Raw genomic sequence first — 15,211 nt, forward strand, 5'->3', positions numbered from 1 at the left:
TGCAAAGGATCTCACAAGTGGTCTGCCTCCATTCGCTCATTTTATGGGCAAAACATACCGAATCAAGAAAACCAACAAATGTGAATTTCTACTCTTAGTAGCTGTTGACCCGCATGTTGTTCTCCCCGCCTTGCTAGATGGGAGGGATACGATCCTGTCTGTCTGCATGTAAAACTCCATCTCACTATCCTGGGCACATGATGTGGGTGCTGACCGCTCAGACACAGCAAATCTTCTTGTATATCTATTTTATTCTTTTATGCATGTTTCTACAATACGGGATTCATCTTACAAACCTCATGTCTGGCAACTGTTTTGAGGGATTTGGAAATAAGCAGCAAATTTAGCCATCAAACGTCAAGGTCAAGGTGAGAATGCAAAAGAATTCTTTTTCAAACTATTGATTGTTTATCCTGGTGGGAAGATTCATTTCTCCTGCTGTGGAAAGTCTTCATTTGCATGGATTCTTAGTTACTTTCCTTAGGCAACCAGCTGGAGGCCACTGTCACCCTCTGATAATGCTTGTCTAAAGTCATCTACCATATAACCTCCCAAAATGATTCCCTTTCTTCTAAACCCATCTATTTGTGGGGTGCCTGGGTGGCTCATTCGGTTAAGTGGACGACTTCGGCTCAGGTCATGATCTCATGGTTTGTGGGTTCAAGCCCCATGTCAGGCTCTGTGCTGACAGCTCAGAGCCTAGAGCCTGCTTCTGATTCTGTGTCTCCTCTCTCTGCCCTCCCCCCCACCCCAAGTCACACTCTGTCTCTGTCTCTCTCTCCAAACTGAACATTAAAAAAATTTAACCCATCTATTTGCAAGTTTTTCCATTCTCTGACATTCATTGCTTAATTCCATAAACATTCAGTGATCAACTGTGTCTTTATTTCTACAGAGTTGACACCCTCATGCCTAGGATTCATTCTCTCAAATATCATATGAGTTTTGACTCATTATTTTGTTTCTTGTCAAAAAGAATATAGTGTTCATGACTCAGATATGATCATTCTGCTATAATAAAATGAGTACGTCATTTTCTGGGTCTTATGGCACTCAGATACTCAGGGCAACTAGAAGCACATCCGAGAACTGGTGTGTGGGTAGAAATGTTCATCCACCCAGAAATTAAAATATATTCTTTGCCTGCCTTAGGGGTCACGGTCCCCATTTCTGTGTGGCTCCAACCCTCGCCATGGTGAATCCCTACCTCACACACTACAAACGTACTCTGTCTTTAGCACCACAGAAGGAAGATATATAAGTTTTGTCTCCCCCCATTCTGTATTGCTCAGTATAAGTGGTATTCTTTCCCAAAGACCATCTAGGCAGAACCACGCTTTCAACAGCCACCCTCACTGGGGAGCTAGACCCCCATCTGCACATTTGTTATTGTCTAAATCTACTTCGAGGATATGTACTGTAACATGCCCTTCTGCAGAAGGGGAATCAGTTGAAGCATTAATATTTGTAGCAAAACCTCAGCTGTGAAGGGGTGACCCCCAAGGACGCAAAAATCCCGGCAGCCAAGGTTGGCTCTGACGGGTCCTACAAGCATCCCACGTAATATCCCCAAATGCGTGATGCATAACCTCCTTGTAAACACATTTCACCTTAGGAATATGCTGCTGCTGCTGCTATTACCGTGAAGCTGGTAAAACGAAACAAGCCTGGATAGATCATTTATAAATATACCAACAAATAGAATTACTATGGAATCTGTCAGAAACCTATGGGAGCCTCTCGTGTCATACTTCACAGAAGCTGGCATCTTTCGATAGTTTTTACCCTTTTGCCAACCTATGCTTACTTCATGTGACACACACTCCTCAACCATCTTTCATAAATGCTTTCTATCCTTTCAGTGTGGGTGTGGATTTTCTTTTGTGACGCTCCAGAAAATATAATTTCCAGGTAAACCATCAGAGCCATGATGTGAAATGTTGAAGCAAGAAAAGATACGACATTGACTGCCATCAGTCTTGCTAACTCAGCCCCAAATTTAAAATGCTACCACTAGTCATGCTTTGCAATGTCCTTTCATGAGTCAGCTTCTCATTGCTTTAGCCTAGGCTCTGTATTTTTTTCATTACGTGTAAAGTCAGGTTTGACCGTCCATCACCAGGGAGCCTCTTAGCTTGTGTTCAATACAACAGAAACAATCCCCCTTGTCAGGATGATGCTTACAGGGACTCCACATGCGGACTGAGTTTGGTAAGCTCGCTAATTATTGCAAACCATACAGAAATGCAGTCGTTCACAATTCTAAAGCACAATATCTAAGGTATGCACAAGCTGTACTAGTCAAGGGAACAGTGAATTAATCGTGGTCTTATCTGGTCCTTGTCCTATTAAGAAAAAAGAGAGAGAGAGAAAAGAGACCAAAACCAGCTGTGGGTAGTGACCCAGGTCCTTGTTATGTAGGTCACGCAAGCAAAAAGGTTTTAGTGACAGGGCCAAAGGACATTATTTCAAGAAAATGCACAACTGGGCTCTCAAAACATTGCATACAAATTTTTGTACACAAATTTCCAGTGCAGTGGAATTAGATATACCCCAACTTGATTTTAAACTGCGATGCAGAACAGAGTAAATTCTGGATAAGTAGACTCCTCCCAAAATACATCTACCCCGGGATGAAACTAAGCACCACAATGTAGTGAAAGCCCAAAGTTGCAGATCCTTTTGAAAATATACAAAACAAAAGTACATAAATAAGTACATATAATATTTTACACTGAGATCAATTGGTCTTCAAAATTTCCTCTGTATATATTTTTATATTAAGACAGTTTAAGATATTTTGTAGGAAAACATGGTAATTAAGAAATGTGAATTGACTGAAAAACTAATACACAAATATAATAATAAGTGGATTATTCTTGAAAATATGATCACTCATTTTTCTCAAACATTCACAAAGTAATCAAATTTTAGGAATGGGATTTACCTACGATTACTACATTTGCTATTATTATTTGATATTTATTTGGTGTTAAATAAAAGAACCTAGAGAAGTCACCTATGTTCTTTCTAGAAATAATTATTACACATAGTAAGTCTCCCCAATCCAGATTTATAAAAGGAGGTAAATTAAAAGTTTAAAAGTTTTCTGCTTGGGGCGCCTGGGTGGCGCAGTCGGTTAGGTGTCCGACTTCAGCCAGGTCACGATCTTGCGGTCCGTGAGTTCGAGCCCCGCGTCAGGCTCTGGGCTGATGGCTCAGAGCCTGGAGCCTGTTTCTGATTCTGTGTCTCCCTCTCTCTCTGCCCCTCCCCCGTTCATGCTCTGTCTCTCTCTGTCCCAAAAATAAATAAACGTTGAAAAAAAAAAAAAATTTAAAAAAAAAAAAAAAAAAAAAAAAAAAAAGTTTTCTGCCACTACGATCAAAACAAAAACAAAAACAAAAACAAAAACAAAAACAAAAACAAAAACAAGAACAAGAACAAAAACAAAGGAATGGACCAAAATAGACTTCTTACATAATAGAAAATGTTGAGTTCTAAAAGTAAATTAGAAACGGGACACCTGGGTGGCTCAGTCAGGTTAAGCATCTGACTCTTGATTTTGGCTCAGGTCATGATCTCAAAGTTTGTGAGGTCAAGCCCTGCATCGGGCTCTGCTTGGGATTGTCTCCCTCTCTCTGCAACATCCCCCCACCCCCGCCCTTGTGCATTCTCTCTCTGTCTCTCTCTCAAAAATAAAGAAACATTGAGAAAAAATAAACAATAAAATAAAAGTAAATTAGAAATAAGAAAATAAGTGGAAGTAATTATGAATGTAGGGCTACATCTTTCTCTATCTTCAACCTTTGAAGAACAAGTCTATTAAAGAGCTAGAATCCAAGTAACTTAACAAAAGTTTAGAAAGATTACTACTACTATTTATTTATAATTACTTCAGAGCACTTTATAAAATTATTGTTATTTAAAATAGCTAAGCTTCTTGTAATTCCCTTGGGTAATCTGAAGACAGATTAATTTTTCAATTACAAATATAAACATCTACGTCGGGGAAAACATTCTACTTTACGCCTTTCTTCTTTATTTAGGATTGATATTTAGTCTGTTTCTATTTTGAGAATATTATCACTTTTTTTTAACATGCCCAATTGAATTAAATCTTACATGATGTAAGATTATCTGTCAACAGAAACAAGAGATGATGTCTTTAAAGTTCCAAGAGCCTCAGCATTTTGCCAAATTGAGCCCCACAAGGAACATACTGTAAGCCCTTAAAAACACTGAGCAAAGCCTCAAAAGAGGTTAAACATGGTAAGATGGAGATTAATGTGTTTAGTCTCACCTTACCATTGAAGGGATAGGTTGGACAGCACGCACCCCTCAACAGCAGCACCCACAAAACCAAGACCATGAGTAACCGTGAATGAGAGCAGTCTAACTGCGTTACACAAAGAACTTCTCTGTGGTGCCAGAAAATCCCACGCACACAAATGCGTCCCTGCTAGATAGCACAGCGGGCCCAGCATAGGTGAGGCAGGCAGTTCCCTGAGATGGGATACTGATAGAGCCAAAGGAAGGAAACGCAATAGGGAAGTGTCCCCGATACATGCGGACACATATAAAAACTAGAGTTTTGCTGATTCCAGGTGACGGGCATGAGTTCCCCCAGCATTAGGGACTGAAAAAGGGTGTCCTGAGCCATTCGAAACAGGGACACACTGGGGAAGGCTCTTAATGAGTTGGCTGGTTGTACACGTGTGATTGATGAACGCACAGTGACCCAGGGAAACGTAAGCTTGCTGTGCCCAATGTCATCTCCATCAGAAAAGAACAGGAGTCGATCCTGAAACAGGACACCCAGGCAGCCCTGTCCCTCATGATGACAAATATTCTTTTTTTTTTTTTTTTTTTTTTTATTTTTTTTTTTTTAAATTTTTTTTTTCAACGTTTATTTATTTTTGGGACAGAGAGAGACAGAGCATGAACGGGGGAGGGGCAGAGAGAGAGGGAGACACAGAATCGGAAACAGGCTCCAGGCTCTGAGCCATCAGCCCAGAGCCCGACGCGGGGCTCGAACTCACGGACCGCGAGATCGTGACCTGGCTGAAGTCGGACGCTCAACCGACTGCGCCACCCAGGCGCCCCAACAAATATTCTATCTTAGCCCACACCCAAGCCATGCTAATTTCATCCATGTTTGCTTACCATTGAGGCAGGTTAGCGCTCGTCTGTCTGGACTCCTTTCGGGAACTTCTGTAGAGGCAGCCTCAGTATGTGTAGCTGAAAACTGGCTGCGGGAACACTGTTTGTGTTACTGAGCAGGTCCTGAAGAGTCGACAACCTGTGGAATGAACAGAACATAGACCAACCTGAGCCCAGATGGACGCCCACACACACGGATCTGGTCTATAGATCTGGTCTATATACTGGGAGTTCCAAAAAACCTTCAATGATCTTCCTTCACTTTCTCATGTTTGTCGATGACAAAAAACCAGGACTTTTTCTCTGCTGTGCCATTCTGTCTTCGTCCCTAAGGATTATTCCTACTGGCTTCTGATTGATTGCATAAGCCGTGATGCCTTCATCATTTTCTCCTACTTTTTTGGAAAAAGAAATTTTTTTAATGTTTATTTATTTTTGACACAGAGACAGAGCATGAGTGGGGGAGGGGCAGAGAGAGAGGGAGGCACAGAATCAGAAGCAGGCTCCGGGCTCCGAACCGTCAGCACAGAGCCAGATGCGGGGCTCGAACCCACGAACCGTGAGATCGTGACCTGAGCCAAAGTCAGACACTTAACCAACTGAGCCACCCAGGCACCCCATCTCCCACTTTTGACTTCAGGGTCTGCTTTTACTTCTGCCAGGACTAGAAGTCTCTTCCAACAGTCTTGATAGATCTTTCTACTTCTCAGACATATGGCCAAATTAGTTTTGTTCTAAATTATCTCAAAGTAACCTGGAGCCTGGAGTCTCATTCTTGTATGCTGCTGCAGTCAGAGGGTACGACAGACACGAAGACGATGCCGGGTGTGCAAAAGTCAATGGGACGGGCACAGAGATGTGCAGTCCCAGAATTTGGGGAGGGAAAGAACAGGAGGAAGGAGCTGGGGAGTCCATGACCCCTCCACTGAGCAATCTGCCTGAGGCTAATGATCGCATAGAAACACGAACACCTTTTGCAGAAAATCTGACAAGTCTCCATGTGTATTTGATCGGGAATCACAGAGAACCACAACCCGTCTGCCTGCAAAAATATAGGTCCTCTGTTGTTGAACCTCCCAGGTTTTAAGAAAAACAAGACATCAAATTCTAAAATCAACATCTAACCAACTTTAGATGCTCAATAAATCACATTTTAAAAGACAGTGGTTAGCATCAATGAAACATTCTACGATAATAAACAGGACGGTAGCACACTTATGAAGAATCTTAGTTCATTTAAAAGTGAGGAAAGGAAAACCTCTGTCTTTTTCTTTCTTTCTTATATACTCAAGAATATAATAAAGTCTACATAAAGTACAGGAAATTATTCTGGTTAGACATAGAATCTCTACTATCTAGAAAGTAAAAAGCATCCCTTTATATTGTAGGCAAAGGCAATAAGCAATAAACCAAGGAAATAAAGCCATCAAAATTGAAAACACTTCTAAGATTTTTAACAAATTTTGTAACTTTTTCTCAAACTTAGGCATTATAAGTCAGGTCAAATAAAATTTACTTTCCAAATCTTGTTTTTCATTTGCTCCTTCATATTGTGGAATACACTGACACTTTACGACAGTTTGGGGGAGGTGCCTGGGTGGCTTGGTCGGTTAAGCGTCTGACTCTTGATTTCGGCTCAGGTCATGGTCTCACGGTTCATGAGATTGAGCCCCGAGTTGAGCTCTGCATGCTAACCTGGGGGAGCCTGTTTGGGATTCTCTGCCTCCCTCTCTCTCTGTCCCTCCCCTGGTCACACTCTCTCTCTGTCTCAAAATACATCATCATCATCGTCATCATCATCAAGAGTCGAGGGGCTCCACAATGGCAGTACTAATTTCATTATGATACTGTTATTAACAATATGTAATGTGCTCATCATTGCTATCTTTATTTTTTATTTTTCAAGTTTATTTATTTGAAAGAGAGAGAGAGGGAGTGGGAAGGGAAGGGGCAGAGAGAGAGGGAGATAGACTATCGCAAGCAGGCTCCGCACCATCACCACAGAGCCCAATGCGGGGCTTGAACTCGCGAACTGTGAGATCACGACCTGAGCCAAAAGCAAGAGCTGGATGCTTAACCAACTAAGCCACCCAGGCACCCCATCATCGCTACCTTTAAATGAATCAATAAACGTGGAAAAAAGAAAAATAAAAAAGTAGCAGTTACATTAGGGAAAAAATGGATGCAACGCACACAAAACCTCTCTCTACTCTTTTTTGTAACTGCATGTGAATTTATGATTATTTCAAAATAAAATGTTTGAGTGAAGAATACAACAAAACCCCATGCAGACCGACTTCATGCTGTGCCCTGGGTGGTCGACGCCCTCTGTCTTACACTGGTGTGTGAGGGGCACCAGGTGACTCAGTCGGTTAAGCGTCTGACTTCAGCTCAGGTCATGATCTCACTGGTTCTGAGTTCAAGCCCCACGTCTGGCTCTGTGCTGACAGCTCAGAGCCTGAAGCCTGCTTCGGATTCTGTGTGTGTGTGTGTGTCTCTCTCTCTCTCTGCCCTTCCCCCGCTCATGCTCTCTGTCTCTCAAAAATAAATAAACATAAAAAAAAAAAAAAAAACCTGACATGTGAAATGTTGGTTGTGGCTTGAACTGCTGGAATAAGGTTGTGGTTTGTTAGCTGCTCGGTTGGTTTACGGCTACTGTCAATATATATTTGCTCTGGAACATGACGACATCATGAAAGATCTTAAGTTTAAAATTTGGCAAGAAGGAACACATTTGTAATGTACAGGAATGCATCATTGAAGACGAAAAGTGACCATGGAGCCACAAAAATGAACCCAGGCAGCACAGATGTAAGATAGAAGAAACTCTTACCCAAGACCCCAACATGCATGCCCCAAACGAACCATCAGAGAAACTTACGAACCGCACTTTATTTGAATGCTAGATTTTGAGGGTCCCAAAGCAGATGTGGGGAATCTACCGTGCTAAGTATAAACTGTGCTTTCTGTGTTGATCGGGTAATTTTCGCTGAGACACCTTTAATGCATCTCACTGGTGTCTCCAGGACAACTGGCGGGCATCACTCTTTCAGGGGAAAGGTTTTTGAGGTTCTAAGTTTCTTCATGAAGGTGGTGGGGGGAATTGCACAGTTTTGCTGATTTGAATTCTGCTGTGCTCATCTTTCTTTGTAGGATAAAAATAGTTTTATCAGTTCGCTCATCCCTGATTAAGCCCCGGGCAATCAGTTCCTATCAGCCAGTCTCGAAAAAGTGATTTGCATGCAGTGGAAAAACACAGGCGACGAAAGAGGTAGAATATCAGAAGACACCATTTGGGAGCCACGTCTACCACTCCTTCCTGGGTCAACGTAAACTGGATAAACCCAACACCTAGTGCTTGCTGAGTATTTGCGACACCAGGCTCTGTGTTACTTGTTTACTTTCATCAGCTCACTTATGTCTCAATTGGACCCTGAGAGGCAAAACCGTGTCCGGGATATTCTCTCACCGAGCAGATGAAGAAATTGAGATTCGGATGGGTTCATGGATTTTCCTAGGCAGAGTATTCTAGATCGCTGGAATGGGTTCCAAAGTCATGGCCTTAAATACCAAAAGAAGCTATGTAAAATTGTTGCATGTTTTCTGTGTCTTTTTCTCTCTTGAAAGAAAGAAAAGAGAAGGGAGGAAGGGAGGAAGAGGGAAGGGAAGGGAAGGAGAGAGAGAGAGAAAGAAAAAGAAAGAGAAAGAAAAGGAAAGAAGGAAAGAAAGAGAAAGAAAGAAAAAGAAGAAGGAAGGTAAGTAAGTTCTGCCTTCTTCCACAGAATTGTGGGGATCGAGGAACATTGATTAAAGCATGGTAAACTTCCCACCACTATACCGGTACGGGGTGCTGCTTTTGCTATTATTGTATGCTTACAGGCACTTCTTTCTTCCATTTATGTTGGAAGATGTATCTAGGAAGAGAATCAGGACAGGACCTCTTTTCAGAGCACTCTTCCTGGTTGTTAGTTCCACACAGCAAAACTAAATGGGACGCTAGAAAAATGTGCTATGCAAACAGAGGGTATTTGGGGATAAATGGATATTTGTATTAATTAGAGGACCTTGGTGCAGGGCAATGTTTCCAAAAGGATATTTATCAGAATGAAGGTTTCTCAGAATTATCTGAGTTCAAAGGATCTATGGCCAGAGAAGTTGGGAAAACATTGCATATGATAATTATTTCTTGTGGATTCACAGTACACAATGCTGTTCAAAATGTTAACATGAAGGGGCTCCTGGGTGGCTCAGTTGGTTAAGCATCCTACTTCGGCTCAGGTCATGATCTCACGGCTGGTGAGTTCAAGCCCCGTGTTGGGCTCTGTGCTGACAGCTCACAGCCTGGAGCCTGTTGCAGATTCTGTGTCTCCCTCTCTCTCTGCTCCTCCCCTGCTCACGCTCTGTCTCTGGCTCTCTCTGAAAAATAAATAAAGATAAAAAATTTCCCACAATTTGGTCCTGGAGGCTGGGAGTGTGAGATCCAGGTGGGGCTGAGGCTGGTTCCTCCTGAGGCCTCGCTCCTCAGCGTGCAGATGCCACGTTCTCCCTGTGTCCTCACGTGGTCGTCCCTCTGTGTGTGTCTGTGTGTTCATCCCCTCTTCTTTTAAGGGCACGGTCAGGTGGGATCAGGGTCCCCTGTAATGACCTGATTTTACCTTCATCACCTCTTTAAAGGTCCTACCTCCAACCAAGGTCCTTGGAGTTAGAACTTCAACCTGTGAATCTGGAGGTGGGCAGGGTCACAACCCAGCGCATCCATAACAAGTACCCACTAACACTGTAGGAATAGTAATCCACAGAAGACATCAGAGATGCTGGTCAGAGGATAGTTCACCCTGGAGATAGCGGCCAAGGACATTAACGGGCTGGACCGTTGAAAACGCACTCCCTGCAAAAGGCATCCTTTGACCTGGTGTTTAATGTCATTTAAACCAAATATTCCACCAACCGAGTATTCACCGCGATGCCAACACTTTGCTGGCTCACTCATGATCACGAAAGTCCCCAGCGTCCCCCATCTGCCCACCTCGTGAGCCGTTGTGATTATACCCCGGGGGACTTCTAAGTGCAGAGTTCCAGGGAACTATCAAAGGTACAGAGATGTTTGCAGATGCGCTCTGAATCGTGCGCCGCTATTAAAGCAATTATCGGATCAACTATAAATCCAGCTGGATAAACTCTGAAAGAGAAAAGCCTTTTCACTTCCCTTAGCCTATAATGAGTCCACATGTGTTCCTCTCTCCAGCTCATATTCACCTGACAGAATGATGCTCAGAGCTGGCCAAGCTTGAAATTACGCAACGGAAACATCTCATTCTGAAAATCCGCGAGACTGATTCTCCACGGACGCCTTCTGTGGGAGAGAGCAGTCTGCCACTCAGAAATCATGGGTGGAAGTAAAAGTGTGTCAGGTGACTTACCGGGGGCCCTTGTAGGTGGGCTGGTGTGGCATGTGCAGAGGTGCGTGGGGGCGTAAAGGGGGAGGGAGGGCGAAGCCCTCTCAGTTACCTGCAGGAGATTTGTGGCAAGAAGACTTTTCTCCTCGCAGGGGCTATGGAAGCAAGTTAAGGAATGTCTCTTTGTTTCTGTGTTCATAAGAACCCAAACAGAAAGTCCGGAATGGCTCTGGGAGTGCGGCAGGGACGGACAATGAGCTGTGTTTCTGCTCACCTTGGTCCAGCGTAGAGAAGTGCGTCTTGCGAGGAGTGTATTAAGAACCCTGCAAAATACCTGAATCCCCTGCCTTCTTAACTGTCCTCACAAATTACCCTTTCTCGGAGACCGTGGATTTTAAACCATTTACCCTTTGTTTCCCAAACAAACAGGCTCACTCTCTTAGCGGTTAAGTGGAGAATCAGGAGTGCTTTTCTGTTCTGTTTTTTTTAGTGCTTTTTCTGACACGTTGATAGAAGCTGAAATTCACTATTTTTGCATGTTTTTCTTTCTGTTTCTTTTTTAAAAAAATGTTTACTTATTTTTGAGAAAGCGTGAGCAGGAGAGGTGCAGAGAGAAAGCAGGACAGAGGATTCAGAGCAGGCTCCAGGCAGACAGCAGCGGGCCTGATGTAGGGATGTAGGGTTCCAACTCACGAACCATAAGATCATGAGCTGAGCTGAAGTCAGTTGGACACACCTCCTGGTTTTTCTATAATTCGAAACCAGCGGGGAAGCCTCAGAGGCTTCCAGTATGAGGAAAACAAATTTATTTTGCACAAAATGCCCACTTATCATGGAGAATGCCTAGAACCCAGCATTGCATTTTCTGGAGAAACATCAGTCAGATTATGTTGAACAATTCAAAGTGTTGACTTGTAAAGCTTCTCCAATCACTCAATAAATTTCCACCTTTGCACTGTGCCTTTGGATCCACTGAATATGTAAATTGTTTGCTTAGTGTATTTGAGGAGATGCATAGGATTCATACGTGGACAAATAGACTTAAAGCAAACAATGTCTTAACTGCCCGGCTAGCTCAGTCGGTAGAGCATGAGACTCTTAAAGCAAACAATGTCTTGTTCATCCTTGCAAGAATATAGTCATGCATGTGCAAGACTCCAAGCAGTATAGAATATGTGGAAAATACGCATTGCCACAAGTATTATAAAAGCAGGGACAGACCAACTTATCAGGTACTCATCGTTTGAATGACGTGGAGTGTTTGTATGTCGATTATGCCCCAGTAAAGCTATTAAAAAACCCCACATGTTGGCATAACACAGTCTCAAAAATGTCCTCCATCTGCAATAACTCTTTTGAGGGGTTACTCGTATCAGGAATTTCTACTATAGTAAAGTTTCTACTATAATAGGACATAAATTACGATTTTAGTTTCTACATGATGGTATAATTTTTCATATTGAAGAAGAGAGGCTGAGTCCAGATAAACACTTGGGTGTCTTTTCATTCTGAAGGTGTGAGCAGTAAAAATTTTGCCTTGATAAAGAAGCTATTACAAGCACGTATCTTTTTTTTTTTCCAATATATGAAGTTTATTGTCAAATTGGTTTCCATACAACACCCAGTGCTCATCCCAAAAGGTGCCCTCCTCAATACCAATCTCCCACCCCCCATCAACCCTCAGTTTGTTCTCAGTTTTTAACAGTCTCTTATGCTTTGGCTCTCTCCCATTCTAACCTCTTTTTTTTTTTTTTCCTTCCCCTCCCCCATGGGTTTCTGTTAAGTTTCTCAGGATCCACATAAGAGTGAAAACATATGGTATCTGTCTTTCTCTGTATGGCTTATTTCACTTAGCATCACACTCTCCAGTTCCATCCATGTTGCTACAAAAGGCCATATTTCATTCTTTCTCATTGGCACGTAGTATTCCATTGTGTATATAAACCACAATTTCTTTATCCGTTCATCAGTTGATGGACATTTAGGCTCTTTCCATAATTTGGCTATTGTTGAGAGTGCTGCTATAAACATTGGGGTACAAGGGTCCCTATGCATCAGTACTCCTGTATCCCTTGGATAAATTCCTAGCAGGCATGCACGTATCTTAAAATATTTCAGGGGCGCCTGGGTGGCTCAGTCGGTTGAGCGTCCGACTTTAGCTCAGGTCACGATCTCACAGTCCGTGAGTTCGAGCCCCGCGTCGGGCTCTGGGCTGATGGCTCAGAGCCTGGAGCCTGCTTCCGATTCTGTGTCTCCTTCTCTCTCTGCCCCTTCCCCATTCATGCTCTCTGTCTCAAAAATAAATAAAAATGTTAAAAAAAAATTTAAAAAAAATATTTCATAACTTGAAGGAAATGTTACAGACTTCTGTAATTTACCCCTGGGCATTTACAAACGCTTTTCATTGTGTGCTATTAAAAGTTTTCTCAGGAATTTTTGTTGAAATTTTAATTTTTTTCATGGGTTCATTAAGTTATCTGCTTTCATTCACAGGTCTCAACTTGCAAATTTGATGGTTAGCCCTTTTAAAACCCACTTGAGTATTTAAGATTTCACTTGAGAGACTCATTCTATTTCCATGGAAAAGTTGGTGCATTCATGTTATAGCTCTAAAGAGGGGAAAATCGGTATCTGAATCTGAGAGACTGATGAACTCCCCACAAAGGATTTATTTAATATCTCTGTCCCTCCATTGCCATTTGACTGATCATGTAATGGTTCCTAAGATTCACGATACAGACTTTAGGAATTTACAAACAACTGAGCTGCACTTGAATTTTTTTGAATTCAGTAGAGTTTGTTGGTAAAGGCATCTTTCCCCATTGTTTTTTTGTCAGTATCCTTGGTTATGCTTTCCAGATCCTAAATAATACCGTTTGCTAAGAGCCATGTATGAGTGCGTTCTTCATCAGACTGACTGACTCTTGAGGCCAAGCGCGGAACTTGTGTACTGACTCCGCTGTGTGTTTTGAGCACAGTGGCTGTTGAATAAATATCTGTTAGATGAATGGACAGATGAGTTGCTGAGGCTCTGTCTTCAAAAGCAGATTTTCTATGGCAGCAGATAGAACATCCTTTGCATGTGGCTGGATTTAGACTGTGGTCTTGACATCATTTGATGCGAGTAAAGGAGAGCTTTCACTTACCATTAGAAGGTCAAAGAGGCAGGATGATGGGGATACGGGGGCCTTTCCTGCCCTCAATGAGATCTTTCAAGTATATATGTATAAGTAAAAGATAAGACACTCTTCCCTGAGTCATAAAAAAGACCATATGTTTGTGTGAGTTCTCTGTGCAGAATGCGCTACGAACTACAGAGAGTATGAGCAAATCAACTCAGCCAGAAGGTTGTTTTAGTGCAGAAAGATAATGAGTCATTAGACTAACACCCCTGCTCAGGCATCTACTACTGTGTGAACTTGAATAAAACACGTCACCTTCCCGATCCTCAGTCTTCTCACCTGTAAAATGAGAACAACTGTCCAGAGTTTGGAGACGAAGAAAACGCATATGGTGCTTTGTAAGCTGTGGGTTGTACGCCTACAATCTGACTGTATGGGATGTTCAGTCTAGGCGCTGGATTTCAACAGACACCTTGACAGCCACGGGCATCAGCTGGGACCAATTGAAATGTTGGCCATCCTTGCCCGTTTGAGTTTATGAAACACACTGTGAGTCTTGACGGTGACTTTCTGTGCAGTCACATGGCCTCAGAGTCTCTGGTAACAACAACCATTTAAAATCATTTACCCCTTTCTCAGTTTCCCAGTGTTTGACATTCATTGATCATAATAGAGCACAACATGGTTTCCATGGAGATCAAAAACACACTTTTTGCTCTCAAACAATTCTCCCACGTTTCCATCCAATTAATTGCATCGGGTCCCTCGGAACACACAAAGTGTGGCCTATGGAAAAGAGCAGGATGATTTGGATCCTTCTTGCCACAGTTCCGAATGCAGTTAAGATCTTCTACATGGGTAAGTGACATCTGTTGGTTAAGATGTCAACACGTACACTTACCTTCAACCTTACCAGATGCTAAATAAAATCAATGAACTGTTGGCTGAAACCTACTAGCAATCAGCTAGTAGGTTTAAACATTTTTTTTTAAGGTTCATTCAAGTAATCTCGATACCCAACATGGGGCTCGAACTCACAACCTCAAGATCAACAGTTGCATGCTCTTCCAAATGAGCCAGTCAGGCGTCCCTTAAACAGTTTTAAATAAAGACTTGTTACTGGTAATTAAAATAATTTTAATAATTCTAATTTGAGGGGCTCTTGGGTTGTTCAGTCAGCTAAGCGTGCGACTTTGGCTCAGGTCATGATTTTACGGCTGGTGAGTTTGAGCCTCGCGTCGGGCTCTGTGCTGACAGCTCAGAGCCTGGAGCCTGCTTCGGATTCTGTGTCTTCTTCTCTCTCTCTGACCCACCCCCGCTAGCTCTCTGGCTCTCTCTCTCTCAAAAGTAAATAAATGTTAAAAAAACAATAATACTAATTTGAAAATTTTTAATAATTCTAAATAAACATTCCTTGAGTGTCACTATCAGAGATGAGGGGTAGACTTTTATTTCTGCTACTAAAACCAGACCATGGATTAAGGTGATTTTGGTCACACCTCTGTCACTAACTGGATTTGTGATTTTCAGCAG

The 15,211-nt window shown here is 42.4% G+C and overlaps 1 long non-coding RNA gene across 1 annotated transcript in view; it reads right to left on the reverse strand.

The window, feature by feature from the left end:
* Positions 1-15,211, reverse strand: part of LOC123594066 — a 491,068-nt gene that overhangs the window by 83,972 nt on the left and 391,885 nt on the right. Inside the window, exon 4 of the long non-coding RNA XR_006710656.1 lies at positions 5,164-5,299. This is a non-coding gene — a long non-coding RNA (uncharacterized LOC123594066). The remainder of the gene's footprint in view (positions 1-5,163; positions 5,300-15,211) is intronic.

The sequence above is a fragment of the Leopardus geoffroyi genome, chromosome X, assembly GCF_018350155.1.
Source record: "Leopardus geoffroyi isolate Oge1 chromosome X, O.geoffroyi_Oge1_pat1.0, whole genome shotgun sequence".
Lineage (NCBI taxonomy): Eukaryota > Metazoa > Chordata > Mammalia > Carnivora > Felidae > Leopardus > Leopardus geoffroyi.